The 21021-nt window shown below is 38.0% G+C and overlaps 1 pseudogene; it reads right to left on the minus strand.

Moving 5' to 3' along the window:
* Positions 1-18811: 18811 nt before the first annotated feature.
* LOC101715630 (suppressor of cytokine signaling 6-like) lies at positions 18812-20605 on the minus strand (annotated as a pseudogene).
* Between the last annotated feature and the right edge of the window lie 416 nt (positions 20606-21021).

Below are 21021 nucleotides of genomic sequence, written 5' to 3' on the forward strand. Positions count from 1 at the left end.
AATTACATTTCTCATTGGGAATTGTAGCTTTACATAATGCATCTTGGTTCTTATTTTTTCCCCATTCCTAGCCCTACCTTCACGCCCTCCACCCTTCCTTATTTACAAAGACTTTATTTCCATTTTTTCCATTTCTCATCATTTTTCCTTTCCCTTCTTTCCTTTCCCCTGCCTCTCCCACTACCCCTACCCCTTTGGACCTTTTCTTCCTATTTTGCATTATCAATTATTCATTCTAATAATTGGTACATTTTAGGTATGCAATATAATGACATTCATTATTGGAAATTTGCACCTTTACATAGTCTCTCTTGGTTCTTATTTTTCACCCTTGCCCAGCCCTCCCTTCAACCCCTCCAGTCTTCCCTATTTACAAAGATTTTGTTCCTATTTTTCCATTTTCTCCTATTAATCCCATTCCCTTCTATCCTTTCCTCTAGCCCTCCCACTTCCTTCCTCTTTGCCCCTTTTCTTCCTATTTCACATGACCTATTATACATTTAGTCCTTATTTACACTTTCAGTTTCTCACACCAAAGAAACTATTCAGCATGTACACATGTGTGTCCTATTTATTTCACTGAAGAGTATTGCCTCAGTGTGCATCTACTTAGCTATAAATGTCTCTAATTTCTCATTTTTTATGGCGGAGTAGTACTTCATTTTATAAAAAAAACACATTTTCTTTATCCAGTCTCCAGTTGATGAGCATTTGGGCTGTTTCCAAGTTTTAGCTATCACAAACTGTGCTGCTATGAACATGGGTGCACATATATCATTGTGGTATGATTCTTTTAATTCTTTGGGGAAGATCCCCAGCAGTGGAATTGTGGGGTCAAATGGGACTTCCAGTCCTAGTTCTTTGAGGTATCTCCATACTGATTTCCACAGTGCTTGCACCAGTCTGCACTCCCACCAGCAGTGGAGCAGGGTTCCTCTTTCCCCACAGCCCTGCCAGCATTTGTTATTGGTTGATTTCATGATAGCAGCCATTCTTTCTGGAGTGAAGTGGAATCTCAGTGTTGTTTTCATTTGCATCTCTCGAATGACCAGTGATGTTGAACATTTTTTAATGTATTTATTTGCTATTTCTACTTCTTTGTGTGAGAAATGTCTGTTCATTTCAGATGCTCATTTTTTTATTGGGTCTTTAAATTTGGGAGTTCTGATGTTTTTAAGTTCTTTATAGATTCGAGATAGTAGACCTTTGTCTGAGGAAGAGCAGGTGAAGATTTTTTTCCCACATTGTGGGTTGTCTCTTCACATTGCTGGTGCTTTCTCTAGCTGTGCAGAAGCCTTTTAATAAGAAGAGATTCCACTTGTTGATTGTTTGTGCTAGTTCATGGGCAACTGAGGTTTTGTTCATAAAATCTTTTCCTACACCCATGTCTTCAAGGGTTCTACCTAACCTCTATTCCAACTGGTTCAGAGTTTCTATTTTAATATTTAGATGTTTAATCCATTTCGATTTTAGTTTAGTGCATGGTGAGAGATACAGGTCTAGTTTTAATCTTTGGCAAGTTGAAACCCAATTTTTCCAGCACCATTTATTAAAGAGGCTATCTTTTCTCCAGTGAGGGTGTTTGACTTCTTTATCGAAAATGAGATGGCTGAATGTCTGGAGTTGTTTCTGCATCTTCTATTCTGTTCTGCTGGTCCTCAGGTCTGTTTCTTTGCCAGTACCATGCTGTTTTTATCACAGTAGCTTTGTAGTATAGTTGCAGGTTGGGGATTGTGATACCCCCTGCCATGTCTCTGATACCTAGAATTGTTTTTGCTATTCTGGGTCTTTTCTTGTTCCAAATGAATTTTTGGGTTGTTTTCTCAAGGTCTATGAAGTATGCTGCTGGGATCTCAATTGGAATTGCATTAAATCTATATAGTAGTTTTGGAAGTATGGCCATTTTCAGTATATCAATCCTTCCTACCCAGGAGCAGGGGATGTCTTTCCACTTTCTGATATCATCTTCAATCTCTCTTTTCAGAGTGCCATAGTTTTCAGAGAAGAGGTCTTTGATTTCTTTTTGTAGGATGATTCCTAGGTATTTCAGTTTTTTGGATGCTATTGTGAAAGGAATTATTTGCCCTATTTCTCTCTCAGTGAAACACTCATTTTATAACAAGGGGCAGATATAAAAGTTCTACTGTTAAATTTCAGAAAAAAGGATTATGCAAATAAAGGATTTAATATGTATTCATATGTAATTATGATGAGGCTTTAGATGATCATAGTCTAAAATGAGTAAGAAGAGAGAGATGGCTTTTAACGTGAACATAAATAATATTACTGTAATCCAGTTTTTCTAGGTCACAACAGACTGAGGAAAATAATAATCATAATAATAGTAATAATTAACAGTTTGTCTTATGGGCCCACCCAGCCTATAATTGTGAGTATCCAAATTTTCTTCTATTCTGGACTTCCAAATTTCTTGTAGTTATGAGAATCCCCAAGAGACATCTTCTATATGATTGAAAAACTTACCTGTTAGCTTTTATTACTTAGAAGCAACAACATTCACATTTCCTAGTATTGTATGAAGTGTTAGGTTGCACAAAAGCACTTAGTAAATAGTTGAATTCTGTACAAAGAAACAATGTGAAATTAAAGGGTTTTTTCCTTTTGATAGTAGACACTAGGCTGCCCCATCCTGGTCTATCCAGCCTTCCAGCAATAAATAGCTCTTCTCTGAGCTCCTGGGTGTTCTGTAGTCTGCAATTCCCTCACCTGTCAGCCCTCTTTGGGAATTTCCCTGGAAAGCCTCTTCCGAGGTCACAACCCTTTGTGTGGGTAGCCCACATCCCAAGACGGAGTGGTATGGGAAGATGAAGAGGAGGCTAAAGTGCTCTTTACTCTTGAGTGAGACAATCCTAAGAGGTCAACCCATTCAAGGTCTTCTTTTGGGATGGGATCTTTGTGGGGTGGGCTGAGTCTTCTGCTGCAACTGTACACCAGCCCATTTCTCCCTTTGCCCCATCCCACTTGTTGGGTGAGATTTAGATTGGGTCATACTCAAAGGTCTTCATCAGAGAATATGCCCTAATATACATTCTGCACACTGATCTTTGTCTCAGAACCTGCTTCCTGGTAACATTTCCCAGTCACACAAAAGGGGAGCCAATTCTTAGCTGTGAGTTTTATCTTTTCTTCATCTTTGAGTATTTTACAGTTCATGTGGGAGCAAGAGGACATAGTAACTCACTCACTTTTTTTCTCAAATGGATATTTAGCAGGTACTATTACATTTTCTGAACAAATAGAAGACATGACCCTGAGGACAATATTATGATCAAAATGGGAAGAAAGAGCCAGTAAAAACATTTAAATACCAGTAGAAAGCAGCCTCATGGTAAATTGCAAATTGCAGGTAACAGGTGCTTAGGAAGCAAGAGTGCAGCACAAAATATTTTGAAGGTTTGAATAGGATATTTAGAGGTTTTGGGAGCTGAACATGATTTTAGAAATTTTCTCATTTTGTACATCCAGTACAAGTTAAGGAACTGAGACTTAGAAAGACCAGGCAAGATTCCCCCAAATCATGAAGCTTAAATAATAGCTAGACCTTGAAAAAAGGGGTAAGATTAGGTACAGAGAAGTCACTCAGGTCTTAGAGTCTTTTAGCCTTCTTCAGAATAATTGTGAATCCTGCCTATCACACCCTTTGTGCACTGATCATTAACTATCGCAGGTGTCAGTTCTTAGGGACACATACACTGTCCATGAAAGCTCTCTGGGGTCCATGCTTGTTTAAAAGAAGCCAGGCAAGTAATCTGAGGCCCCCCACTGCTTTTCACATTTATATCCCATGACTACCATGGCTGTTGCTTCTTTGCCTGTGACCCTGCCACCTAGCTCTCAGTTTTCAGTTCCTAGAGCTTCCCTAGCATGGAAGCGAAAGTCACAAATCTCCTCTCCTCATGATTCTGATGCCATTTGAAACATTATATTATGGCTTCCCTCTTCTTCAATGCTCCTTTCCTTCAGTGTAGCATGATTTAAATATCTCCAACAGCTTGGTGATACGGTTTACAACTGTAGTATTTCAAGTTGACTTTTCATCAGAATCTTGGAAGGTGATTCACAATTAAAGGGGCTCTTCCCTTCTGACTGAGATTCAGAGATACCAGATAAAGGGCAGGGGGTGGAGCATCTGCATGTCTCCTTCCTAAGCCTGGTCACTCTTGTTGAATAAAATGCAACTGGTAAGAAAGCAAGAAATTCAGCCGAGGTCTTGATTGGTGTTCAGCAAGCTTTCAGTGATATTAGATTAGAAGCAATCATAACTTTTTATATCAGGTGGCAACTTGCCAGTTGTTGATAATGTACTATTTTCAGGTTACTGAAACTAACTCTTGGTTTGGGAGATATATAATTTCTTTTTTTTAATATATTAAATTCTTTTATTGTTACATTGTAGGTATACAACACAATTACATTTCTCATTGGGAATTGTAGCTTTACATAATGCATCTTGGTTCTTATTTTTTCCCCATTCCTAGCCCTACCTTCACGCCCTCCACCCTTCCTTATTTACAAAGACTTTATTTCCATTTTTTCCATTTCTCATCATTTTCCCTTTCCCTTCTTTCCTTTCCCCTGCCCCTCCCACTACCCCTACCCCTTTGGACCTTTTCTTCCTATTTTGCATTATCAATTATTCATTCTAATCATTGGTACATTTTAGGTATACAATATAATGACATTCATCATTGGAAATTTGCACCTTTACATAGTCTCTCTTGGTTCTTATTTTTCACCCTTGCCCAGCCCTCCCTTCAACCCCTCCATTCCTCCCTATTTACAAAGATTTTGTTCCTATTTTTCCATTTTCTCATATTAATCCCATTCCCTTCTATCCTTTCCCCTACCCCTCCCACTTCCTTCCCCTTTGCCCCTTTTCTTCCTATTTCACATGACCTATTATACATTTAGTCCTTATTTACACTTTTAGTTTCTCACACCAGAGAAACTATTCAGTATTTACACATGTGTGTCCTATTTATTTCACTTAAGAGTATTGCCTCAATGTGCATCCACTTAGCTATAAATGTCTCTAATTTCTCATTTTTTATGGCTGAGTAGCACTCCGTTTTATAAAAAAACCACATTTTCTTTATCCAGTCTCCACTTGATGGGCATTTGGGCTGTTTCCAAGTTTTAGCTATCACAAACTGTGCTGCTATGAACATGGGCACACATGTATCACTGTGGTATGATTCTTTTAATTCTTTGGGGAAGATCCTCAGCAGTGAAATAGCAGGGTCAAATGGGACTTCCAGTATAATTTCTTTAATTAAAAAATTATAGGTAGTAATTTACCTTTGCTTTGAAGTCATAACTCATGAAATAAAATAGCAATTTCACAAAGCTCAAACTGGAGGGGAAAAAAAACTATTCCTACAACCTTATCATAACAACAAATATAATCTTTATATATTCCCTTCTAAGTCTTCTACATATGGAAGTGGACAATAAAGAAATATTATATTATTTTCTTCAGTGTTATGTACATTTTCTGCATTTATATTTCTGTTAATCTGCTATTCCATAATTGATTCACTATTCCAGTCAGAATGAATGTAATCTTTCTCTGATTTTAAAGCCTTTAATTTTTTTTTCCTTCTCATAATCATAAATAATGCTATGACAAACATTCTCTTTATCCAACTTTTCCTATATATTGCATTATTTCTTGAGGAGTAAAATAGAATTACTGGTTTAGAAAGGACAAGTGTTGGACTCCAAAAGAAATGCATCAACTTATAATTCCATCGAGTATTGCTTTATTAGTAAATCAAAGTCTCCTTTTTGCTGGTATTCATATTTTCCATTAATCCTGTGGTGAATTGGTGTCTAGTAAAAATTGTTTTCTCACAGAAAGCTACAATATGTACAAGTCGGCATAGTGCAAATCATTTAATGGCAGGTTGAAAAAGTTGCAGGGAGGGGTTCTTGCAGCTGTTAGGCAATGTGGTGCTGGTAACCTGTGACCAAGGTCAGTAGCAGTGCCTACTTCGAAAATGATGATAGGAGTACTGGTGAGGAGTAGTGTGTTTGGCCTCATGACAAATTGCCATAGGCAATGCTGCCTTTAGCATCAAGTGCTGAGACACTGAGCTCATGTCTTTGCCTATAGTGAGCAACTTCTAAGTGCAACTGCAGGAGATCCAGCCCTACAGAGAGGCTGGTGTGTAACACATGGACTGGTGGATGCAATCAATGGCCAGGGAGACCTTGGCAGTCACTGAAGCCAAAAGCTCACATACCGCACTGGCACATGGAATGAATATGAAGGCTTTTGATGGGGGATAAGGAAAAGCATTAGAGGATGGGATGAACCAGAAACATGTTTATTACTACAAGTAAGCCCTATTTTTGCTTTATTATGCCAAGAAAGTTCTGTTTCAGGAACTACAGATTAAAAGAATTCTTCTAAAAATTTTCCATTGATGATGATGACAATTTATGCTTCAATGTAATTTCAACTATGTAAAAATCATTTCATCTCCAATTTTGCATATAAACAAAATAAGAAGTGCATATTTTCCAAGGAATTTTTCAGCATATATTTAAAATATTATATCATTAGGGTATTTACCCTATTGGTATGTTATATGCACAAATTTTCTTATACTGAATAGAAAATAGTTACATTCATTTAAAATATTTATTGAGAATTCATTCTGGGTAAGGCATTAGGTGGGTTAGGAAATTTAAAAAATAATTCATTTGTACTCTGTGATAATTGAAAATGATCATGTTCGTGACATGATTGCAATTAGGGAGATTGCTTCCTTTCATTTTATAGAGATGCTTTTTCCATGTGATCACTCACTTATTTTTGTTGTATATATTTTTCAGTTATTTAAATATCACTTATTTGAATAAATTCTTAATTACTCATCTTGCTTATAACAGAAACAGTTATGGTATTAAAGCTTTTCTGTGGATTTTAATTCTGATCAAGCTGCTTAAGTTGAACTTCTTAGGAATATTAATGAAAAAATTTCTAATTTTCATGGTATGTTTAATAAAAAATAAAAAATAACCCACAGCTTCCCATGAAATCTCCTATTTTAATAACTAGCATCTTTATTAAAACTGCTATGTGGCGTCTAATGACAAGAAGACTCAGCTATCAAAATAAGTACACTGAGGGGACCACACTGCAACATCCAGACTCAGCTTTAACCAATTTATTTTCTATTTTATTTTTTCCGTGTGTGCCTAAATTCCTGAAAATAAAACAGGAGGAGAGACTCCTCAAAAAAGAGAGTTTCAGAGTACCCTCCAGATCTTTGGTGGCCAGGATCCAGAACAATCTGAGCTTGACTTCTATTACTTAGATCTCATTTCTACTAAATAGGCCTCTGCCAAACCAGGATTACACAGTGCCCTTAACTCAGATTCTGAAATGCATTCACCTGTTGAAACTTGGAATTTTCTCTTTCAGAATATAAAACATGCACATATCCCCTTACCTATATTAACCTAGTATTAAAATCTCCATGAGCAAATTCAACTTAGTATTTTAATTTAGATCATGTAACATACTTGGCACATGAATATTACTTCTTATGAATTAGTAATTAAAAATTTCCTCTAAAATGTATACTATTGTGGCTTTTAATATTCTTCTTTCAGAAGAGAGAAAAATGTAAATCAGTAGAGGAACAGTTACAATGCAACATTCAGATAGTGGCTGGGAGAGGAATGAAGAGAGAAACGAAAAAAATTGTGCTAAGACTTCTATCCCTTGGATTTAATTAAAAGCTGCTCTTTTTGTTTGCCTTTTTGGGATGGCTGCAGATTAATTTTTTTTCATTTTTCTATAAAATTAAAAATGCCCATTGTTGCTTTTTAGTGGATGAAAAAAATTTAAATCAGTCTCTGAAATCATACTGTGAACCAATAACCAGCTAAAAAAAGAAGAAAAAAAGAAACATAAAGCAACAAAAAATAAAATTTTCTAAAAAGCTCTTCATTTCACTTCTCTTAGTTGTTAAAAATATTTCTAGTGGTAGATGACCCTTCTTCAATTTTATGAATATCCAAAAATTTATTAAGCAGAAAAGCCTTGAATTAAGGTTCTTAGAATAGAGCTTTTTGTTTAAGCATATAATTAAAATGCTTGTTTTCATAATCTTTTACTCATGCCTATCTAGTGCTACCCAATATGGAGTTCATTGCATTTTTATTCAGTCAATCTTTGGGCTTGTTGTTCTTGCTGTTGGATTCTTAATGTTGAACATATACCATGTCAGGGACAGCAGAATTTATTAGACCCAGTAATCGCCATGGGAAGATTTGAGTTTAATAGCAAAATAGTATTCTATTATGCTTTAGATTTGTAGTTATACTAAGTGTTTTTGTTAACAAAAATATATTAGCAAAACACTGAGAGATTATATCATAGTCTGAAAGGGTTTATAGAGATTATCTACTTCAAATTCCTCATTTTACAAATGAGGACACTGAAGCTCAACTAATAAATAGTGAACTGGTAGAGCATCTAAATTTTTATACTTTCTAATACCTTGTAATAAGAGGTACTTAAATAAAAGGGCTGATTTGACTGATATCTATAGATGAGTGTTTCTCCATCTGCTATTTCTAGATATTGTTAAACCATCAGTATGAGTTTAGTCTTTGTCTTAAAATACAGATTTTACTATTCTTGTGAATGAAATTTTTATTTATACATTGTATCTAGAAGCAGATACATAAATTCTTATATTTTTAATTTCCAAAAATGTGCAAGAAATTACTATAATTTGTTTATAAACCAAAATACATATTAAAATCAATGGACTTTGGATAGTTCATTCTGTGGCGTTCTCAGTACAAATGATTTGAAACATACAGAAAAAAGTGTAAACTACAGCAATCTGGATTGCAAGTATTAATTGCATGGCACTCCAACAACTATGAAATTTCTTTAACCCAACATTACTATTACAAAATTCTGTAAGAATTTCCCAACGCCTCTGGATGTGGAGTTTGGATTAGTTTTCAGAAACACCAACTACAACCTGCCTCGTAAGTGCAAGGATCTGACTTTGATCCCCAGTACCAAAAAAAAAAAAGAAAAAAAAAAGAAAAACCAACTACATACTTTTTCCATGTTATGACTCATCAATAAAGGGATGTTTATAAAAAAAACCTTCCTACAGGATTAAAAAAGTATTAAAAGAAACCAAGTTTGTAATTACTAACGTACCAATACCTTTAGAATTTTAGTTATTCATGGAACTGGCTAGTTTTTCTTAAAGTATTCAACAAAACTGTCTTTTGCTGGTAGTTTGATTTCATTTTCAAAATAGTACTTCAGATTCAATGAAAAACAATTAAGATTTAAATCAAAATATATTATTTTGAATCATTCACAAACAATATCTCATATATAATGAGAAATGTAAACAAAATTGGCATTCCTGAAAGCAGTTAGATAGACTTGTAGCATTAGCAGAGACAATGCATAAATCTAAGATTTTAGTAACTTTTATCTTGTTTCAATAATACTGGCTCAGAAATTATAATGTCTACTTTGTGTTTTATTTCCTCTATGTCAATGATTTAGCCTTTTGGCACATGATTTTCTTCAATAGCAAGAGGGTTGCCCTGTGTGGCTGGTTTCCTTAAAACTATTTTTAGTTCTATGATAATTTCCTGTGATAAAATATGTGACCTTCTAAATTTTTAGATTATTGCACTGAGAAAGATATTTTTCAAGTACTTTCTAAAGCTTTATTATTTTCAAAAATGTGTATAGTGTCCTAAACCTCAAAATAGCTTCCAGCCTCCATCACGTTCTGTGATGAAATATTTGACTTAAAAACACCTCTGATTCACTTATTGTGACACATGGATATAGATCTCCTGTTTTCTTTTTTCTTATCTTAAGTTCAGATTATTATATATTTTTTTTGGTACCGGAGATTGAACTCAGGACCTTGCTCTTGTAAGGCAGGCGGTGGAACCACTGAGCTAAATCCCCGGCCCAAGTTCAGATTTTTAAAAGTATATATTTAAGAATCACTTTTAGGTTTTGTTCATATCATCTAAGTTACCATTCAACAGAATCCAAAAATTTAACCAAATTGCATCTAGACCAAGCTACAGGATGATCTCTTTTCACCATTTCCATATTTCACCAGACTGTTGTATCACATAAAGTCAATCTTCCACATTATGAAGTGCTACCCCATCAACTGGCTCTCTACACAAATTCAGAAAATTTTGCATACACTTTTCTATTTGCAAATTTAATTTTTGGCAAATACATAATCAGGACATAATAATTTCAAATTGGATTAAATAGAGCATATTATTTAAGAAAACATTTTATATTATAAATACAGAAAAGCACATAAAAATTGGCTTTTGAATTAGAGCAGTATCAACACTTGCCCTCCAAAAAATACAAAATACAGTTTTAAAAACATTCAGATGAAAATAAGAATAATCTTAAAACTAAATGGGTAGATTGAAAATGTATGGTATCATGAGAAAATGCAGGGACTAGGCTATATCCATGTGAGAGACAGGCTCACAGAGTTCAGAGACTCTGTGCACAATGCACTTCCAGGAGGATATGTAAATGCTTAGGAGACACAGAGTTGCCACCTTGACATTTATCATTAATACACGGTTACTCTGACAACACCTGCCATCTAACATAGATGCACAGGAACTTTCTTTTATTTATTTATTTATTTATTTATTTATTTTTAAATTAATTTAAATTTTATTTTACTAGTACACATTTGCAGTACAAAATATTTACATTCATTGTGGGGAGTTGGTATATGTATAAAATACATCCTATTTTTAATTTTTCTTTCCTTTCCCCAATCTCCGTTTATTGGTTTCCTTCTGTTTTGCAAAAGATTTATCTTCCAGTTTTCTATTATCTTTTCTTTTACTCTAGAGTTTAATTATATTTTGAGTTTCTCATATAAGGGAAACCATGTGTTATTTAAATTTGTGAGTCTGATTAACTTCCTTTAACATTGTGGCTTCAGAGTAGATTCATTTTCCCACAAATGACTCAATTTTATATTCTATTCTTGTAGAACAGTGCTCCATTATGTATAAATGTCATATTTTTTTTGTATTAAATTCTTTTTTTTTGGTACATTGTAGGTATACAACACAATTACATTTCTCATTGGGAATTGTACCTTTATATAATGCATCTTGGTTCTTATTTTTTCCCCATTCCTAGCCCTCCCTTCACACCCTCCACCCTTCCCTATTTACAAAGACTTTATTTCCATTTTTTCCATTTCTCATCATTTTTTCCTTTCCCTTCTTTCCTTTCCCCTGTGCCTCCCACTACCACTACCCCTTTGGACCTTTTCTTCCTATTTTACATTATCGATTATTCATTCTAATCATTGGTACATTTTAGGTATACAATATAATGACATTCATCATTGGAAATTTGCACCTTTACATAGTCTCTGTTGGTTCTTGTTTTTCACCCTTGCCCAGCCCTCCCTTCAACACCTCCATTCCTCCCTATTTACAAAAATTTTGTTCCTACTTTTCCATTTTCTCATATTAATCCCATTCCCTTCTATCCTTTCCCTTAACCCTCCCACTTCCTTCCCCTTTGCCCCTTTTCTTCCTATTTCACATGACCTATTATACATTTAGTCCTTATTTACACTTTCAGTTTCTCACACCAGAGAAACTATTCGGTATTTACACATCTGTGACCTATTTATTTCACTTAAGAGTATCGCCTCAATGTGCATCCACTTAGCTATAAATGTCTCTAATTTTTCATTTTTTTATGGCTGAGTAGTACTCCATTTTATTAAAAAAACCACATTTTCTTTATCCAGTATCCAGTTGATGGGCATTTGGGCTGTTTCCAAGTTTTAGCTATTACAAACTGCGCTGCTATGAACACGGGTGCACATATATCACTGTGGTATGATTCTTTTAATTCTTTGGGGAAGATACCCAGCAGGGGAATAGCGGGGACAAATGGGACCTCTAAGCCTTGTTCTTTGAGGTATCTCCATACTGATTTCCACAGTGCTTGCACCAGTCTACACTCCCACCAGCAGTGGAGCAGGGTTCCTCTTTTCCCATTGCCCCACCAGCATTTGTGATTGGTTGATTTCATGATAGCAGTCATTCTTTATGGAGTGAAGTAGAATCTCAGCATTGTTTTCATTTGCATCTCTCGAATGACCAGTGATGTTGAACATGTTTTCATGTATTTATTTGCTATTTCTACTTCTTTGTCTGAGAAATGTCTGTTCATTTCAGATGCCCATTTTCAGATTGGGTCTTTAAATTTGGGAGGTCTGATCTTTATAAGTTCTTTATAGATTCGAGATAGTAGACCTTTGTCTGACAAAGAGCAGGTGAAGATTTTTTCCCACATTGTGGGTTGTCTCTTCACACTGCTGTTGGTTTCTCTAGCTGTGCAGAAGCCTTTTAATAAGAAGAGATCCCACTTGTTGATTGTTTGTGCTAGTTCATGGGCAACTGAGGTTTTGTTCATAAAATCTTTTCCTACACCAATGTCTTTAAGGGTTCTACCTAACCTCTGTTCCAACTGGTTCAGAGTTTCTATTTCAATATTTAGATCTTTAATCCATTTTGATTTTAGCTTAGTGCATGGTAAGAGATACAGGTCTAATTTTAATCTTTGGCAAGTTGAAACCCAATTTTTCCAGCACCATTTATTAAAGAGGCTATCTTTCCTCCAGTGAGGGTGTTTGGCTCCTTTATTGAAGATGAGATGGCTGAGTGTGACTGGCGTTGTTTCTGCATCTTCTATTCTGTTCCACTGGCCCTCAAGTTTGTTTCTTTGCCAGTACCATGCTGTTTTTATCACAGTAGCTTTGTAGTAGAGTTGCAGGTTGGGGATTGTGATACCCCCTGCCATGTCTCTGTTACCTAGAATTGCTTTTGCTGTTCTGGGTCTCTTCTCTTTCCAAATGAATTTTTGGATTGTTTTCTCAAGGTCCGTGAAGTATGCTGCTGGGATCTCAATTGGAATTGCATTAAATCTATATAGTAGTTTTGGAAGTATGGCCATTTTCACTATATTAATCCTTCCTACTCAGGAGCAGGGAATGTCTGTCCATTTCCTGGTATCATCTTCAATCTCTCTTTTCAGAGTGCCATAGTTTTCAGAGAAGAGGTCTTTGATTTCGTTCATTAGGTTGATTCCTAGGTATTTCAGTGTTTTCGATGCTACTGTGAAAGGAATTATTTGCTCTATTTCTCTCTCAGTGAGTCTGTCATTTGTGTAGAGGAAAGCTATTGATTTTTCTGTGTTGACCTTGTAACCAGCTACTTGACTGAATTTGGTTATTACATCTAGAAGACTTTTGGAGGAGTTCTTGGGGTCTTCTATATAGAGTATCATGTCATCTGCAAATAATGACAATTTGACTTCTTCATTACCTATCTTTATTCCTTTTATTTCTTTCTCTTGTCTAATTGCCATGGCTAATGTTCCCAGAACTATATTGAACAAGAGTGGTGATAGTGGACATCCTTGTCTTGTTCCTGATTTGAGTGTGAAGGATTTCAGTTTTTGACCATTTAGTATGATATTGGCTGTTGGTTTTTCATAGATGGCTTCTATCAGTTTGAGGTAGAGACCATCTATTCCAATTCTTTGTAGGGTTTTTATCATAAATGCATGTTGGATTTTGTCAAATGCTTTTTCTGCATCTATGGAGATAATCATATGGTTTTTGTCCTTGGCTCTATTGATATAGTGTATTACATTGATTGATTTGTGTATGTTGAACCATCCCTGCATCCCTGGGATGAATCCCACTTGGTCAGGGTGTATGATCTTCTTGATGATCTTCTGCATTCTGTTTGCCAGTATCTCATTAAGGATTTTTGCATCCATGTTCATTAGTGAGATTGGCCTGTAGTTCCTTTTTTGGTTTGGGCTTTCTCTGCTTTGGGGATCAAGGTGATGCTTGCTTCCAGGAATGAATTTGGGAGTATTGCTTCCCTTTCAATTTCACTGAAGAGTTTAAACAGTAGTGGCAGTAGTTCCTCTCTAAATATCTTGTAGAATTCAGCAGTGAAGCCATCAGGGCCCGGGCTTTTCTTAGTTGATAAGTTTTTAATTACATTTTCAATTTCATTGGTTGATATTGGGTTGTTCAGAATTTTTATGTCTTTTTCATTCAACTTTGGTAATTCATATGTATCTGGGAATCTGTCCATTTCTTCTGTGTTGTCCATCTTATTGGCATATAGGTTCTGGAAGTAGGTATTGATGACCGTCTGGATTTCTACTGGGTCTGTTGTAATTTCATCCTTTTCATTCCTGATTTCATGGATTTGGGCCTTTTGTTTCCTTTTTCTGACAAGGTTGGCTAAGGGTTTTTCAATTTTGTTGATTCTTTCAAAGAACCAACTCTTGGCTTCATTGATTGTTTTGTATCGTTCTCTTAGTCTCCATTGCATTGATTTCTTCTCTGATCTTTATAGTTTCTTCCCTTGTGTGAGCTTTGGGGTTGTCCTGCTCTTCTTTTTCTAGAAGCTTGAGGTTCAGCATCAGCTTATTTAATTGGGCTTGTTCTGTTTTCCTAATATGTGTTTTCACTGCTATGTATTTCCCTCGTAAGACTGCTTTCATTGTGTCCCATAGATTCTGATATGTTGTATTGTCATTGTCATTTAATTGAAGGAACTGTCTGATTTCTTCTTTAATTTCCTCTGTGACCCATTGGTTATTCAGAAGTATGTTGTTCAATTTCTATGTGTTTATGAAATTTTTTGAGTTTCTTTTGTTATGGATCTCCAATTTCATCACACTCTGGTCTGATAATATACAGGGGATAACTTCAATTCCTTTGCACTTATTTAAACATGTTCTCTGTGTGAGTATGTGGTCTATTTTGGAGAATGACCCATGTGCAGCTGAGAAGAATATGTGTTCTGATTTTGTGGGGTGGAAGACTCTGTAAACATCTGTTAAATTCATTTGTTCAAGAGTTCGATTGAGTTCTAGTATTTCATTACTTATTTTTAGTCTAGTTGATCTATCTATTTATGACAGTGGGGTGTTGAGGTCCCCCACTACAATTGTATTAGTGCATATATGACTTTTGATGTCCATGAGTATTTGTTTCATATAGTTGGGTGCACTAGTGTTTGGTGCATAGATATTTATTATTGTCATCTCTCCCTCTTGGATTCTTCCCTTTACAAGGATGTAGTGTCCTTCTTCATCTCTCTTAATCAGTGATGGTTTGAAATCTACTTGATCTGCGAAGAGGATGGCTATTCCTGCTTTTTTTTTGGGTTCCTGTTGCATGGAGTATTGTTTTCCACCCTTTAACTTTCAGTCTCTGAGTTTCCTTTGGAATTAAGTGTTTTTCTTGTATGCAGCATATTGTTGGATTTTGCTTCTTGACCCATTCTGCCAGTCTATTTCTTTTGATTGGTGAATTGAGACCATTAACATTGATGGTTATAACTGAAACATATTGACTTGTTATTGCCATGACTTTTTCTTTTTGTTGGGTTCTCCCCCTTTCCATTTAATTTCTTGTCATGCGAGATGGGTTCATTCTGCTTTGCTTCCTGGGGTTGTGATCCTCAATGTCTGTTCCTAGGATATTGTGTAAAACTTTTTGGAGTGCTGGTTTGGTATTCATGAAGTTCCTAAGCTGCTCTTTGTCATGAAAGTATCTTATTTCTCCATCCATTTTGAAAGATAGTTTTGCGGGGTACATCAATCTGGGTTGGAGGCTGTTTTCTTTTAGGGCTTGGAATATGTCATTGCAAGCTCTTCTTGCCTTGATGTTTTGTGTTGAGAAGTCTGCTGTGATTTGATGGGCTTTCCTTTGTATGTGATTTGTTTCTTTTCTTTAACTGCTTATAGAACTTTCTTCTTCTGTTGAATTTGTGGAATCTTAACAATTATATGCCTGTGTGTAGATTTTTTTTGATCAAGGCTATTTTTAGTCCTATATGCCTCACTTATCTGTATGTCAAGCTCTTTTCCCTTGCTTGTGAAGTTTTCCGCCATTATTTCTGTGAAAAGTTTTTTTATGTCATCTACACTCTCTCCTGTTTCTTCATTGAGCCCAATCAGTCTTATGCTATTCTTTTTTGCATCATCTAGCAACTGCTGGATTGATTTCTCATGTTCCCTTAGAATTTTGAAGAAATTTTTCTTTTCCTGGTCACTAATTGCAATCTTATCTTCTATATCTGAAATTCTGTTCTCACATTGGCTCATTCTGCTGTGTAGACTTTCAATGGAGTTTTTCATGTCCTGGAAATCTATTTGCATCTGTTTTATGAATTTCATTTTTTCCTATGTTGGGATTCCATCATGTTCCTGAGCTCCTCTCTAGATTTATTAAGCATGTCTTGCACTAGGAGCACAATTTCTCCTGTTATCTGAGAAATTATTTCTGATTTCATTTTTTCCAGATCTCCTTTTGTTGCCACTTCAGTGGGTCCAGGTGATTGAGTATCAGAGTCTTCCATCTCGTTTCCCTTTGGGGTTGCTCTAGGTGATCTGGAAGTCTGGTTTTGAGATTTATTTAAGTGTTTTCTCATTTTGACTGGGGCGGGGGGCTGTTAGCGCCTTCATGGATTACCTTCTCTGAGCAGGGAGAGGTGGGACAGTGGCCGGGAGCAGTGGTAGGAATGGTGGCCCAAAAGCCCTTTCTTGTGGGCTGGGAGCAGTGGGAGGGATGGTGACTTGGAAGCCCCTTCCTCTGGACCAGGAGTAGTGGGACAGTGGCTCAGAAGCCCCTACCTCTGGGCCAGAAGTGGTGGGAGTGATGGTGGCCTGGAAGCCCCTTCCTCTGGACAAGGAGCAGTGGGATGGTGGCTCAGAAGCCCCTACCTGTGGGCCTGGAGTGGTGGGAGGGATGGTGACCCAGAAGACCCTTCCTCTGGGACAGGAGTAGTGGGACAGAAGGTGGCCCCAAAGCCCTTTCCTCTGGGCTGGGAGCAGCGGGAGGGATGGTGACTGGGAAGCCCCTTTCTCTGGACCAGAAGCAGTGGGATGGCAGCTCAGAAGTCCCTACCTCTGGGCTGGGAGCAGTGGGAGGGATGGTGGCCAGGAAGCCCCTTCCTCTGGACCGGGAGCAATGGGATGTTGGCTCAGAAGCCCCTACCTCTGAGTCCAGAGTTGTGGGAGGGATGGTAGCCCGGAAGCCCCTTCCTCTGGACCAGGAGCAGTGGGAAGGTGGATCAGAAGCCCCTACCTCTGGGCCACAAGCAGTGGGACTCAGTATCATGGTCTGGAGATCTGGTGTCCTCTGTGTCTTTGTAGTGTGGAACCAGGTGGCTGCCTATCTGTAGTGGGGTGATTCGGCATCTTCCATGTGACTTGGGACCTCGGTAGGGCATGCACAGACCTGCCTGTCTGCAATGGGCTGATTCAGCATGTTCTGCATGACTCGGGACCTCAGTAGGGCGTGCCCAGACCTGCTTGTCTGCAGTGGGGTGATTCGGCATCTTCCCTCTCTAGATTTATTAATCATGTCTTGCACCATGAGCAAAATCTTTGCTGTTATCTGAGTAATTATTTCTGATTTCATTTTTCCCAAATCCTCTTTTGTTGCCAGTTCAGAGGAGTCCAGGTGGTTGAGTATCAGTGTTCCATCTCATTTCCCTTTGGGGTTGCTGTGGGTGATCCAGAAGTCTGTTTTTGAGGCTTGTTTATGTGTCTTCTCATTTCCACAGGGGTGGGGGGTGGGTGCTTCTGCCGCCCACACAGCTCACCTTCTCTGCCCTAGGAGCTTGGGATGGCAGTGGGGGAGCTTCCTTCTGGGTGCTGGTACCGGCTCAGCTTCTCTGCTCTAGGAGCCTGGGATGGAGGCAGGGAGCTTTCTTCTGGGTACTGGGACCGGCTCACCCTCTCTGCCCAAGTAGCCTGGGATGGAAGTGGGGAGCTTCCTTCTGAGTGCTGGGACTGGCTGAGCTTCACTGCCCTCAGAGCCTGGGATGGAGGCAGGGAGCTTTCTTCTGGGTACTGGGACCGGCTCACCCTCTCTGCCCTAGGAGCCTGGGATGGAGGTGGGGAGGTTCCTTCTGGGTGCTGGGATTGGCTGAGCTTCACTGCCCTAGGAGCCTGGGATGGCAGTGGGGGAGCTTCCTTCCAGGTCACCATTTATAAAAATACACAAAGTACAAGATGAAAATAAGGGCAACAGAAAAATTCAGCTTTTCACAACTAAAAAAAAAAAAAGCGCTACCTTAAAAATAATTTAGAAAAGTTTTGTAAAAGATGTTGCAGATTTGCATTCCATTAACCAAGATTATGTCAATTCATAAATCTAAATAAATCTTTTTAAAGTATGAGATTTAAAAAGCTCATGTTCAGTGTATATGAAAATTGTTTTATTTCACATGTTTATTCAATATTGTCTTCTCAAAATGGGTCATTTAAAAAGACTAAGCAATTTTCATTCTACAGGCTTCATTCAACTTCACTTAGGGTTGAATACACATGAAATGTGCTTTTAATGTGTAACAATCATAGTTGATAGCAGCAAAGGACTGGGGGGCCCAATAAGAATGTGATAATTCACATTGTGATTATTCTGCACATTAATGAAAGATCATTCACACTTCTAGAACATCAAGACATCCATTTTGAAAGAATCAAAACAAACCAAAGACACCTTGCAGACACTTCCCCACCCCTAAACAAATTGGTGACTATTACACAGAAAACTAAAATAGTTATGGCAGCAAAAGTATTCTGATGGCAATGAAAGTTTGTAAACTGTATTTCAATCTCTTTTTCTTTTTCCAAAGTGCACAATACAGTGTTCTCAATCTTTCAGTAGTGCTTCCCCTGTAAATAATCCTTCATTTTGTTTGGCAAAGGCAGTTTCTGAATTAAGTCTGTTGTTGTATACTGACGTATAACAAAATGACACAAGTACTGCAAAGAACACACCTGAATGAACCGTGACACTGGATCGGTCAGTCTGACAGGGTAAGTTGCAGATCCAGGCAACCGAGACCTTGAATAACAAAAAGCTCCATTTTCAGAATCTCTGATTGAATGCTCAAATAGATCAAATACAAATGTATGTCCTTCCACATCTGGTTGTTCATAAAACCTAAACCTACCATTTGAGTGCTCAATTCTAGTGTAAAGTGTTTTACCATGGGAATGAAAGCTCAAGCTTAAAAGATAACAATAATCAGAACTATCCAGAACAAGAAAAGAATCATCTGGCATGTTTGCTAGTTTCCTTTCTGCCTCTCAGCATGTGATTGGTCCCCAGTACCATCCTTGTTTTCCAAGTTTCTTCAGCTCCTCTGTAAGGCTTGTCACAACCATGGGACCACTACTCTGCACTGAGTCATAAACTCTTGCAATCCCAGGAGCAGAGTTAGGATCCAAATTCAAATGACAATGCATACTTTCAGACACATGGTCATCTGTGCCAATGAGTCCACTGAAGTTCCTTTGGATTTGATTATTCTGCATTGGAGGTACCAAAGGTGAAAGTGTAGAGACATCATCATGACTTGCTCTGGCGCTCTGCAATATGTCTACCCTGGTGCCAATCAACAAACCATTCACAGACTGATCCACAAAGATCTCTGGGGCAACAACTAGGTTCTGGTCTACCTGATTCTCATCTTCAACAAAAGAGCTCCCTCCCACTTGAGGAGGAACTGCAGAGACCTCCATGGGGGAAGAACTGTCCAGACAATAGCTACGTGATCCTTCCCAAAGATACATCCCCTCGTCTAAAGGCACGGTATACTGAATGTAGTCCTGAGGCATAAGTCCAATAACTACAGGCACATGCTCATCCAGGTGGAGATGCAAATCTCCATTGAGAGAATCAGAACTCTTAAGAGAATTATTTTGCTCTTGGCATACAGTTTTAGGCTGACAGTCATGAAAATCCTTTTGAACACCATTCAATGCAGGACTCAGGCTGGAAGAGAACCCAGGGTTTGACTCTGAACTCCATTTTGATGCATGTCTCCTCGGAGTTTGTGGGCCTGTGAGGTCATGGTGTGGGGCTATAGTGATGACTGCATAGGGAAGTGGACCTGATTGGTCTTTGAGCTCTGACATCTTTAAAGAGGATGGGGGCTGAAGAGGAGGAGAAGGTGTCCTCATTGGCACAGCTTCCTGATGGTATGCTGCCCTTGCCCTTCAGCTTCTGCTTAGAAGAAAGCCGCCTTTTTAAGGTACCCATCAGGCTCTCACTTTTTGATCTGTTTTTTCTACCTGTTTTCATCTTCACTGTTGATATCACAGCTGGCCATATCTTTACCATAGCAGCTACCAAACAAGGCATTATCTTGTCCAAAGTCACTGGCTATTGATAGTTGTTGTACTACCACCTTCTTTACTTTTACTCAAGTTAAAAGACTTCTGGAAGGTTTTAAGACTAATTTTCTTCATTATGACTAGTTACTTATTACACAGGGATCAATTTTCTCTCCGGAATATTATCCCCAAACATCTGGAAAGGCTTCAATGCTGCATCTGTATATTTTTCCAGCTTCATTTAACCTTCGGAGCCATTTTAGGCAGCCACCGCTCTGTTTCTTCTCTCAGCCCCGTGGTGACTACCTGGCTTGTCCCTCCTCCTCTGAAACTCCTCCTCCTCCGTCCTCGTTCCCTGGAAGGGCGCCTGTCTGTGTCACCTCGGCCTGAGCGCTGAGCTGAGCCGGGGTGGATGACCTAGGGCTGCCCTGCGCCCACTGCGGGCCTGGTGGGCGAGGTGTCGGGTGCGGGGGTGGGGCTAGATTTTACTATTCTTGCGATAAGATGAGACCAGAAGATCAGGAAACAATTACTATTGAAAATATAGTTGTTACACTTCTCAGGAAGGTCAGAACAACATCTAGGGTCACATGGGGAAGCATCAGACCAGTCAGGTGGTAGAGGGAGTGGGAAGAAAGACAAACAAGAGCTTTGTGGTTTCTATGGGAAAGAACAGGTGAGGTAGAGTAAACAGGTTTAGGTTGGCTACTTAGAATAATTTCAGTGGATTCTGGAGTGTGGGGCTTGTT

The sequence above is a fragment of the Heterocephalus glaber genome, unplaced genomic scaffold, assembly GCF_053883595.1.
Source record: "Heterocephalus glaber isolate CG9 unplaced genomic scaffold, H.glaber_assembly_v1.0 deba00000347, whole genome shotgun sequence".
Taxonomy (NCBI): Eukaryota; Metazoa; Chordata; class Mammalia; order Rodentia; family Bathyergidae; genus Heterocephalus; species Heterocephalus glaber.